The sequence below is a fragment of the Artemia sp. Qi Xiang Cuo genome, chromosome 20 (genome assembly GCF_049724085.1).
Source record: "Artemia sp. Qi Xiang Cuo chromosome 20, ASM4972408v1, whole genome shotgun sequence".
NCBI lineage: Eukaryota > Metazoa > Arthropoda > Branchiopoda > Anostraca > Artemiidae > Artemia > Artemia sp. Qi Xiang Cuo.
Genome location: NC_142813.1, coordinates 45343220 through 45353207, shown reverse-complemented (window position 1 = coordinate 45353207; position 9988 = coordinate 45343220). Strand labels below are relative to the sequence as shown.

At 33.8% G+C, this 9988-nt stretch overlaps 1 pseudogene; it reads left to right on the top strand.

The window, feature by feature from the left end:
- The first annotated feature begins 1307 nt into the window (after positions 1 to 1307).
- LOC148940267 (glycogen [starch] synthase pseudogene) lies at positions 1308 to 9332 on the top strand (annotated as a pseudogene).
- The last annotated feature ends 656 nt before the right edge of the window (positions 9333 to 9988 follow it).

Below are 9988 nucleotides of genomic sequence, written 5' to 3'. Positions count from 1 at the left end.
TGAAACAATCATCCCTGGGAAAAAAACAAACAAAACAAATAAACACACATCGAAGATGTTTCTTCTGAAAAAAAAGCGAAATTCCACATTTTAAAGATTGGAGCTTGAAACCTCTTCGGTAGGGACTCTGATATGACGTATTTAGTAAAGAGATATTTATTAAGATCGCTTGCTTTTTTTTGGGGGGGGGGGGTCCATTTTTTCAAAAATCAGGCCAATTTTCTCAGACTTTTGGTTTTGGGTGGGTAACAATAAACTGAATGAATTTTTAATATTTAGAATTAGCATAAAAAGCCAATACTGCCGATGTCGCAATTGTCATGAGAATTCCGCTTTTAGTTTTGGTGAATGTTAGTCCAAGTCACTTTTTACTTCCAGTTTTTTTTCATGCCAGACTATTTGATAAGATTCTCTTGCGACGAAATTTTTTTTGAACCTGTTCGTTTTATTTAGTTGAATAGGACAATAAAAAGAAAGTCAATTTGACAGCTGAATAGTAAGTTTAAATTTTGTTTTTCTTTTGCTATTCTATTCTTTCTTTTTTTTAATGTCTGAATGTATAACAGGTTTAAGTTCAAAGGGAAGAATTGTCAGGTTATGAAAGAGGTACATTTTACAAGGCCGTTATAAAGTCAAAACGGGGTATCCATGCAGGCTGGATGATTTTTGAGTATCTCCACTCCTTGTGCAAACTATTCTAAGGTGTAGGAAACTGTATAAAGACAAGTCTACATCTGTTATTATCTACGAAAGCAATCTTTCTGTAATTTTGTATGAGTTTCATTTTCTTTTAAGATTAAATGCATAATAATTAAATATATTATTGATTAAACAAATTAATCCCTTTGCCAAGAATCCTTGCAGTTTAAAATTTAGTGTGTTTTGTTTTATTTTACAGGCAATTTAATTGTTTTTTTTATTTGAGAGTTCTTTCCTAAAAGTACTTAAAAATAAACTTATTCCTACGAAAAAAAATTCTGAAATATATTCCCTGTCACCCAACCACCACTGATATTGTGGAGTTTGGTCCCCTTGAAAAATTTTCTGCCGGCGCCCTTGATATTGCCCTAATCCCCTTCATAGATTTTATTTATTTTATTAAAAGCAAAGTTGTACCAAAGCCAAAACTTATTCATGGCAATTTCAGGCACAATGAAGTCACTTATGAATTATTGATTGAATACATCAATTAGCCACGAGAAAAAGCAGGTTGAAATTTGAATTTAGGTCTAAAAATAATTTGATAAAATGTTTTTTTTTAGGTTAGTCTTCATTGGGACATTCAGTTAGAAGAAATAATTTTTTTTTTGTCCTTTTAGTGAAACTCTAAGGTAAATTGTTTTTCTTCATTGTTTCATTTGCAGTTTTGAAACCAAGGTTCTACTTTTAGTTTCTATTCAATATTGTGAAATTATAAAAAGTAGTTAGTCACAAAGAATCCTTTTGGTTAGTTCAATATTTGCTTACATTTTAAGCTTTATGTCAAGATATTTTCAGCTTTATGTCTTTAGGTCAAGATATTGCTGTTATGGTTTTGTAACAGCCTGCATATACACTGTGTGTTTTTATTTAGTTAAGCTTACTTCTCAACAATTGCTCGCCCTCCCTAGATTCTATATGAATCCCCATCCCCTTCACAGATTTTAGGTATTTTAATAAAAAAATGGCATTAACAAAGCTAAAACTCTCATGAGAAGCTCATGTAAATTTTAACATATCATGAAATACTGATGAATTATTAATTGCATACAACAATTCGTTATGACAATAATCAGGTTAAAATTTGAATTGATAGGCTTTCTTCTATTTAATTCAGTTTTCATCACCATATTGAGTTAGAAGCATTATTAGTTTTTTGTCCTTTTACTGAAACACGAAGGTAAATTGTTGTTCTTCATTACTTTGGTCTCTGTTCAATATTGTGAAATAATCCATAAGAAATCATAAATATTTAATGAAAAAGTGTCCAGTAAATTTTTGTAACTTTGTAATGCATTTTTTTGTGGCCTTTTGGCTATCATGAAAAACATCTGAGCTAGGTAAATGGGACCTATAGTTCAGGAAAGGATCTGTGCTTCAATTAAATAAACCAAGACAAGCTGTTTCAGTTGAAAATAAGGAGCAACAGTAAAGCTTAAGATTAAAAGGAGTTTTTTCCTACCGTGTGTAAACCTTCTCAATCCTTCCCTCTATACACTAAAGTTTTTGTACTTGGGAAAATATCTAATTCCAACTAAACAGCTGTCGTGTTTCAAGAGTCGTTGTTCAAGAATTGAGGCAACACTTTAAACTTTTGTCAAAAACTGAATGATTATGCAGGGGGGGGGGGCTAACCCCCTCATATGCGTAAAAATTTTTAGTTCATTTTGAGTTTTAATTTCGTTCTTTCATTTCAGTTGAAAAAATTCTTTTTACTTTGATATCTGTCCAAATTTTTAAAACATGCGGCAAGATCTACACCCTTTCTCCGTGAAGAATAGCCCCAATTTCACAAAACTTTCCCACAACCAACTCTATCCTCAATTAAAAATTACCCCCAGCAAAAAATTTTTGTGGACAGTTTCTCCTTGAAAAATTTGATTTACAGCTTTTTCAAATATATATATTTCTGGTCGTTTTTTTTTTAATTTAGGACTGTAGTCCTCCGACCCTACGACTAATTATTATATTCATGAATGGAATGAGATAACCGTTTCCAAAAAGTATATCTCAATTAAAATTTAATTCTGCTTTGACGTAAAACTCTGAGTAAATACGTAGGAACGGATCCATGACAGCAGCTGCAACACCTCTTTTAACTGGTGGGAGATGATTGAATTTAAAATGAAAGTACTTGTTGTTTCAATAAGTTAAAAAGGGGTTGTTCAACTTCTGTGTGGCATCAAACCTTCCGAAAATGGGAGCACAAAATTATTCCTTTAGCACGATCACCCTAGGGGAAGACAAAAAGAAATCACAAAAATAACATTCTGATTATACAAAAAGGGTGAAAACACCCTCTGAAAGTCAGAGTCTTAATGAAAATGGGGTGCTACCATTTCGAACAACCGTCACAAGCACCGAACGTCATAACATCCAAAAGGAATATCCGTCAGAACCACCAACTGTCACAACATCCAAAAAAATTTATAAGTTTATATAATAGTAATAAGTATATAATAGTTTAGAAGCAAATTTCGGCTGTATATTTGCACATCAGGGGGGTGCGGATATGGCATAGCATACATTAAATACGTAACCTAACCTAGGTACCTTTTCCCCCGTAAACCCCAAAAAACTAAAGTTTAAAAATTTTGGATGTTGTGACGGTTGGTTGTTCTGACGGATTTTGTGGACGAAATGACGTTGGTGCTTCTGACTGTTGGATGTTATGACGCCTTCTCAATGAAAATCATCCAATTAAATTCAGCAGATCAGATTCAGCGTAAACAGGTTTCAAGCTCCTATATAAAAAAATGTGGAATTTGCATTTTATTTTTGTATTTCTTTTTCCAGAAGAAAGATCAAGGATGTGTTTTTTATTGACTTTTTTGCCAGGGGTGATAGTATCCGCCCAATGGTCCTAAAACATCGGAATAGGGCTCGTTTAAACAGAAGTTAAAAGTTTAAGTACTTTTTTAAAGTGAATTAAGATATTCGAGGGCAACTAGGCTCCCTCCTATGCCTTTTTTTCCAAAATCGTGGAATCAAAATTTGAAATGGGAAATTTTTCTACACAGTTGAAAGGTCCAAAAACTATGCCTTTGAGGATAACCTAACCCCCAACAGCCCTTGGGGAAAAGTTTTTAAGCTATGAATTTGCCCATTGTTCACGTATAGTATTTGGTATTGGGAAGTATGAATACATTTTTTCGGGTTTCGGGTTGTTTATTTCGAGTAAATGCATAAATACGTTTTTTCGGGTTTAGGAGGAGGGACAAATCTCTACCGAGGGGATTTTTCCAGGTAGTGAATTTTTAGGGGGAAGTTGCCAAAATTCCTATACGAAATTCTTTTTATATGTCTTGTTTTGTCTTTGCCGACTCAGTTTTATGGATCAAGATGTTAAGGGTTTTTGTCTGGGGTGAATTTTCACTGAGAGAAAATTGTCCAGAGGATATTTTCGTGGAGATGCAGCCAGATTTCCTCACGTTATTTAAAAGACAATCGGAAATTAAATTAAAAAAAAACAACAAGTTTTTTCATGTGAAAGTACGGAGCAACATTAAAACTTAAAACGACACAATTTAGTACATATATGTGGGGGGTTGCCCCTTTTCAACCCCTCACTCTTTACACTAAGCTTAAATTTTGACCCAATTCTTTAACAACGGCTCCTGAAGCACAAGGATCGTTTAGTTAGAGCAATAAAAACTTTTTTAAAAGTACTAAACAACTTGAGCGTGAAGAGCGTGGTACTGAGAAAGAGGTAACCCCCCTTGTATTATTGATAATTTCTGTTCGTTTTAAGTTTTAATGTTTCTCAGTGCTTCCAGTTGAAAAAAAGGCGATTTATATTTAATCATGTTTAAATTCAACTTTTAAAAAGCCACTTTGCAATATTCGAAACAATCCTTATGATGTTCAGACAATAAAACAAAAGATATCCTAGATTTTAGGACGAAGGAAGATAGACACATACAAAGGAACTTTTCAGTGGGGAGGGGGTAAACATACACTTATAATTTAATAGTTTAAACAAGAGGTGCCTAGAAATTCTAAAACAAATTGGCTTTTGGGGCTCTAGCCCCTAGGTTCCACTACATTCATACCTAAAAATGGTGATAGGAGATTCGATTGTTGGGAACGGTAGTCCCAACTTTGTTGACTGTGATTTCGGTTTAGTTGGTTTGCCGAGTTTGGATCTATTGTAATTTTTACTGGTTTTACATTGAATTTGTCTCTTTACAACACATAATGTTATATTTATGCCCGTTTCAATACTACTAAAAACTTTTCGCGAGGTTCCGTTTCTCAAAATCTTTTCTGCGGGGTTCAGTGTTGGTTAAAAGTTTCTAAGACAAATTGTTTCAGTATCACAGGGAGCTATCAAACCTGCCACTTTACCCAAATGACATCCCATTTGATAACTTGAAATTTTGAAAAAAAAACAGGAGATCTGCACTACAACCTAACAAAAGGCTAGTTTAAAATAAGAAAACACTTAATTTCTTATTGATTGTCAAGTAAAGCGCTATATTCAGACACCATAAATAACACTTCCCCCTGTATTCGCAAGGGTATAAATTAATATAGAAACCACCACATGGAACTTGCAAATCTGCCTAATTAAAAAAAATAATAATAGTTTTAAGATGATTTTGAACGTTTTCTCAGCAGGTGAATTGATGTGAATTTCATTGAAACTGAACATCTCTATCTCGGGACCAAGTCGTGTACAGAAATTGAACAGTTTTTCTGCAAATCTTGGCAAGATTGCCCAAACAGTTATAAACAAAATAAAAAAAGCTTATCAGGGACGAGGTGATCTTTTAAGCTACGGCATAGCTTTACTGAGACTTCTTGAATGCATAAAATTTTAACAATATAATGATTTGCAATTATATTTTACTTTTAATTAATTGATTATAAATGCAGCTTGCATAAAAAAGAACGAAAAAATGAATGGGAAATGAGGTAAAGGCTTAAATGGGGATATATAAACACCCAAAATTCTAGATTTGACTTTTTTAATCTAGCCTTTTTAACCGATTTCCCTTATTTCAATTTCTTATCAGACAGGTCCAACTAGAGCTAAACAGAAAGCAGGTCTCCCGTGGTTGGGGTGGCAAGATGTCGTAAAGAAAGATTTAATTACCCCCGGAAAATACCCCCCCCCGGTGGAAAATACCCACCAGTAAATACCTCATGTGGAAAATAAGGCTTTCCAAATTTGAGAATTTTATTTGACTTGTATTTTTTCAATTTCTGTAGGGGGGAAAGAATTTTGGTACTTGTGTATTATGCGTCACTCACTCAAGTTTTCAATGTGTAAAACTCGAGGACAAACCGTTTTTTTGTTAGTTACTTCGTTACTCTAGAAAAAAATTTGGGCTAAAAATTTGCACATTGGGGGGGGGGGGTAAAGTACAGAGGATCTGCATGCAAAATATGTTAGGTACAATTATTCTGCATATTATGAATAAAAAATTGTCTTCTGACTCCAAACTGTCTAAATACTTCACCCCCCCCCTTATGCGCAAATATATAGCCCCTATTATATATTTCCCATCTATTCTGTCACTTGTCTTTGTCTTGTCTAGCGCTAAGCTGAAAAAATCTAACGAAGAAACCGGTTGCTCTCGAGTTTTACACAGCGTAAACTTGAGTGAGTGGCTCATTTTACACAAGTACCAAAATTCCTTCCCCCTATGGAAAAAAAACTCAAATAAAATTCTCAAATTTGGAAAGCCTTATTTTCCGGGGAGGTATTTTCCGCGAGAGGAGGGGGGTAATGAGCCGAGGGTAAACGTCTAGAACCGATGTAAAGAGGGAAACTTTAAATGGATTAGGATTGTTGAGGAGCACGTAACATGCGCGCTCCTCATAAACATACATATTTTAATGCTGATTTCAAATATATAAGTTTCATCACGTTTAGTCCTACACCCCCTAAAAGCTATAGAACCTTAATGAAAATCACACCATCAGATTCAGCATTTCAGAGAACCCTACTGTAGAGGTTTCAATCTCATATCTGCAAAAATGTGGAAATTTGTATTTTTTTGCTAGAAGAAACGCTAATTTTTTTCCCGAAGTCACCCGATCAAATACAAAAATGTGGAATTTTTTTATTTTTGCCAGAATAAAGATCACGGATGCGTGTTTATTTGTTTTTTGTTGTTATTTTCCCCAGGGGTGATCGTATTGACCCAGTGGTCCTAGAATATCATGGGAGAACTCATTCGAAAGAAAATTAAAAGTTCTAGTGCCCTTTTTAAGTGACCGAAAAACTGGATTGCAACTAGGCCCCCTCCCACGCTCAGTGTTTTCCAAAGTCACCCGATCAAAATTTCGAGATAGCCATTTTGTTCAACATGGTTTAAAATATAAGAAATATGTCTTTTAGGATGACTTAATCCCCCAAATTCCCCCGGGGGAGGGCTGAAAGTTATGAACTTTGCCCAATGTTTACATATAGTATTGGTTATTGGGAAATATACAGACGTTTTCAGGGGGATTTTTTCTGGAAGTGGGGGGGGGGTTGGGTCGGGGAGCCACATGGGAAGATCTTTCCATGGAGGAAGTTTTCATGGGGAAGGGATATTACTATGAAGGGGGCGCTGGATTTTACAGCATTATTTAAAAAACGATCAGAAATTAAATAAATAAAACAAGTTTTTCAACTCGAAATTATTAGTTGAGACAACAACCTCCAAAAGTTAAAACGAACATAAATTATTACGTATGTGATTGGGTTCGCCCCTATAAGTGCAATACCTCGCTATTTAAGCCAAAGATTTTTTAGTACTTTCATAAGAGCTATTTATTCTAATTAACAGCCTTTGTGATTAAGTGGTCATTTTAATAGAATTGGAACAAAATTCGAAGTTTAGCGTAAAGAGCAAGTTATTGGCTAGGGAGCGAACCCCCTAATATACCTATTAAAAATATGTGAATATAAAAGTTCGTTACGTAAGTTAATTCGTAAGTTACGTATATTTATTACTAATAAAAACGTTCGTAAATAAAATTTAAACAACTTTCGAGAAAGCCCATGGAATTCAAAATTGATTAAAATTCTAACTCCTCAGTATACAAGTGTCACTAGATTGTTCTCCTCTGTTCTCTCTCCTCTGGAATAAACATTTTCGAAAAGTTTATTTATATGAAAATAGCAGTGAAACCCTCAGAAGAGAGTCACAAAACAAAAACAAAGTTTTATTTGAAGATCAGCAAAAAAATTTGAAATATTTTCAAGATAAATTTCAAAACACAAGTAGAATATACAAAATGAAAATTATTATGTTTCTTAGTTTCAGTGTAAATGTTTTTTTTTTATCATTAATGAAACGACATCCTTACATATTCTGCTTTTTGTAATAATTTCATTAATTTAATATTGACGAAATCAATAATCAATATGTTATTTTTATGTTCTTTTTCATTTTTCAGGTGCCACAATTGAATGATACATGGATCATTCTAATGTAGTGTCTCATGTTGTGACCTTTGACTGTGTATATTCACACAGAATATACACAGTCATCCGCTCCAAGACCGGTCTTTCTTTTGAAACTGAGAAAAACCAATATGTCCTTCTTGGCCCTTATAAAGAGAAGTCTGCTAGAGAAGAAATAGATGAGTTTGAATTTTCTCCAGGTCCTCTTTACGATGCTGTTTGCAGGATTCGCGACTCAGGGCTGCAAGTTCACACTGGAAGTTGGCTGGTCGAGGGAAATCCTTTCGTAATATTATTTGATACTGATTCAGTATCACATAAAATTGATTACTATAAACAAGAACTTTTTGAGAGAACCAAAATTAGTATTCCAGACCCTGATGTGGAATCAAATCATTCAGTTTTATTTGGATTCATGGTAGCACAGTTTATTGCTGAATTTAGTAATTTCCAAACCGTATTTAGAGCTGATTCTTCAAAAATAGTGTGCCACTTTCATGACTGGTTATCTGGAATGGGTCTTATTATGCTACGGCTATGGAAAATAAAAGTAGCAACAGTATTTACTACACATGAAACACTTCTTGGGCGCTACTTATGCCCTGGCAGTACAGATTTTTTAAACAACGTGAACAATTTTGTTATTGAAATCGAAGCTAAAAAACGGGAGATATATCACAGATACTGTTTGGAAAGAGCTGCGACACAGATGGCACATGTTTTTATAACTGTATCGAAGATAACAGCAATGGAAGCTGAATATTTGTTAAAGCGAAACCCAGATTTAATAACACCAAACAATCTAGACATCAAAAAATTCAGTGAACTGCATCAGTTTCTAAACCTTAATGCAATTAACAAGAGAAAAATTCTTGATTTCGTCCATGACCATTTGATTGGTGATTTCGATTTTGATTTTACTAATAACCTCTATTTTCTTATTGCCAGAAGATCCAAATTTGGCAGCAAAGGAGCTGATATTGAAAGTCTGACGAAACTTTTTGCCCTCAGATACTATAAAAGGGCAAGACTCATGGCTCTTCGTGCAGTTTATCTAGAGACTATAACTGACAAAAAAGAAGTATTTCAACAAATAAAAAAAACGCCTCCTTTCTCTGAACCTCAATCTCCTGGACATGTAACTCCTGCATTTCTTGACAGTCAAGATGAGGTTGAAAAAGACAAGGAGCTAGAAGAACTTAAATGCAGAGCCTGAAAAATTCACTCGTAAATTAAAACTGATATTACAGTAGCAGTATGCATACAAACACGTGCTCAACAAAGCAAAATCATTGGTCTTCATATCCAGTATCTGTTTTAGTTGTTAACAATACTTATTTAATGTCTTATATCACATGTTAAAAATACAATTTTGTAGTTTTACAGTTTGTATAATTTGTGTTTTCGTTACATTAAAACATCCTTTGGTTTAAAACAATATTTTAATCCAACAGAGAAAAGGTAATACTGATTAGGAAGATGTAGGTAAAAATTTTCTTGATAAAAAAATAAACAACAAAAAAACATTTAAATAAGAAATGCCAATTATTCAAGAAGGGCTTCTAATTAAAAGTTATCCTAGTATTTATTCTGAGTCTCCATTGAAGAATTGCAACTCCTGCCCTTGTTGATTGCAGGATAATAAAAAGAACCGCGAAAAACTCTCTATATAGACCAGCCAGAAATTGCAGTGCCGATTTTCCGATAAATGTTGTTCAGTTAGATGTCAAGAAAAAAAAATATAATACTTTATAAGAGGTTCTGAGCTGTAATTGTTTAATTAGTAGACGTACATATTTTTTTAGATGCCACCAAAGTTTTAAATAAGGGGAAACAAAAATAAGGAGGGATAACAGAAGTTAGAACAGTATCCTTCTAGAAAAAGCA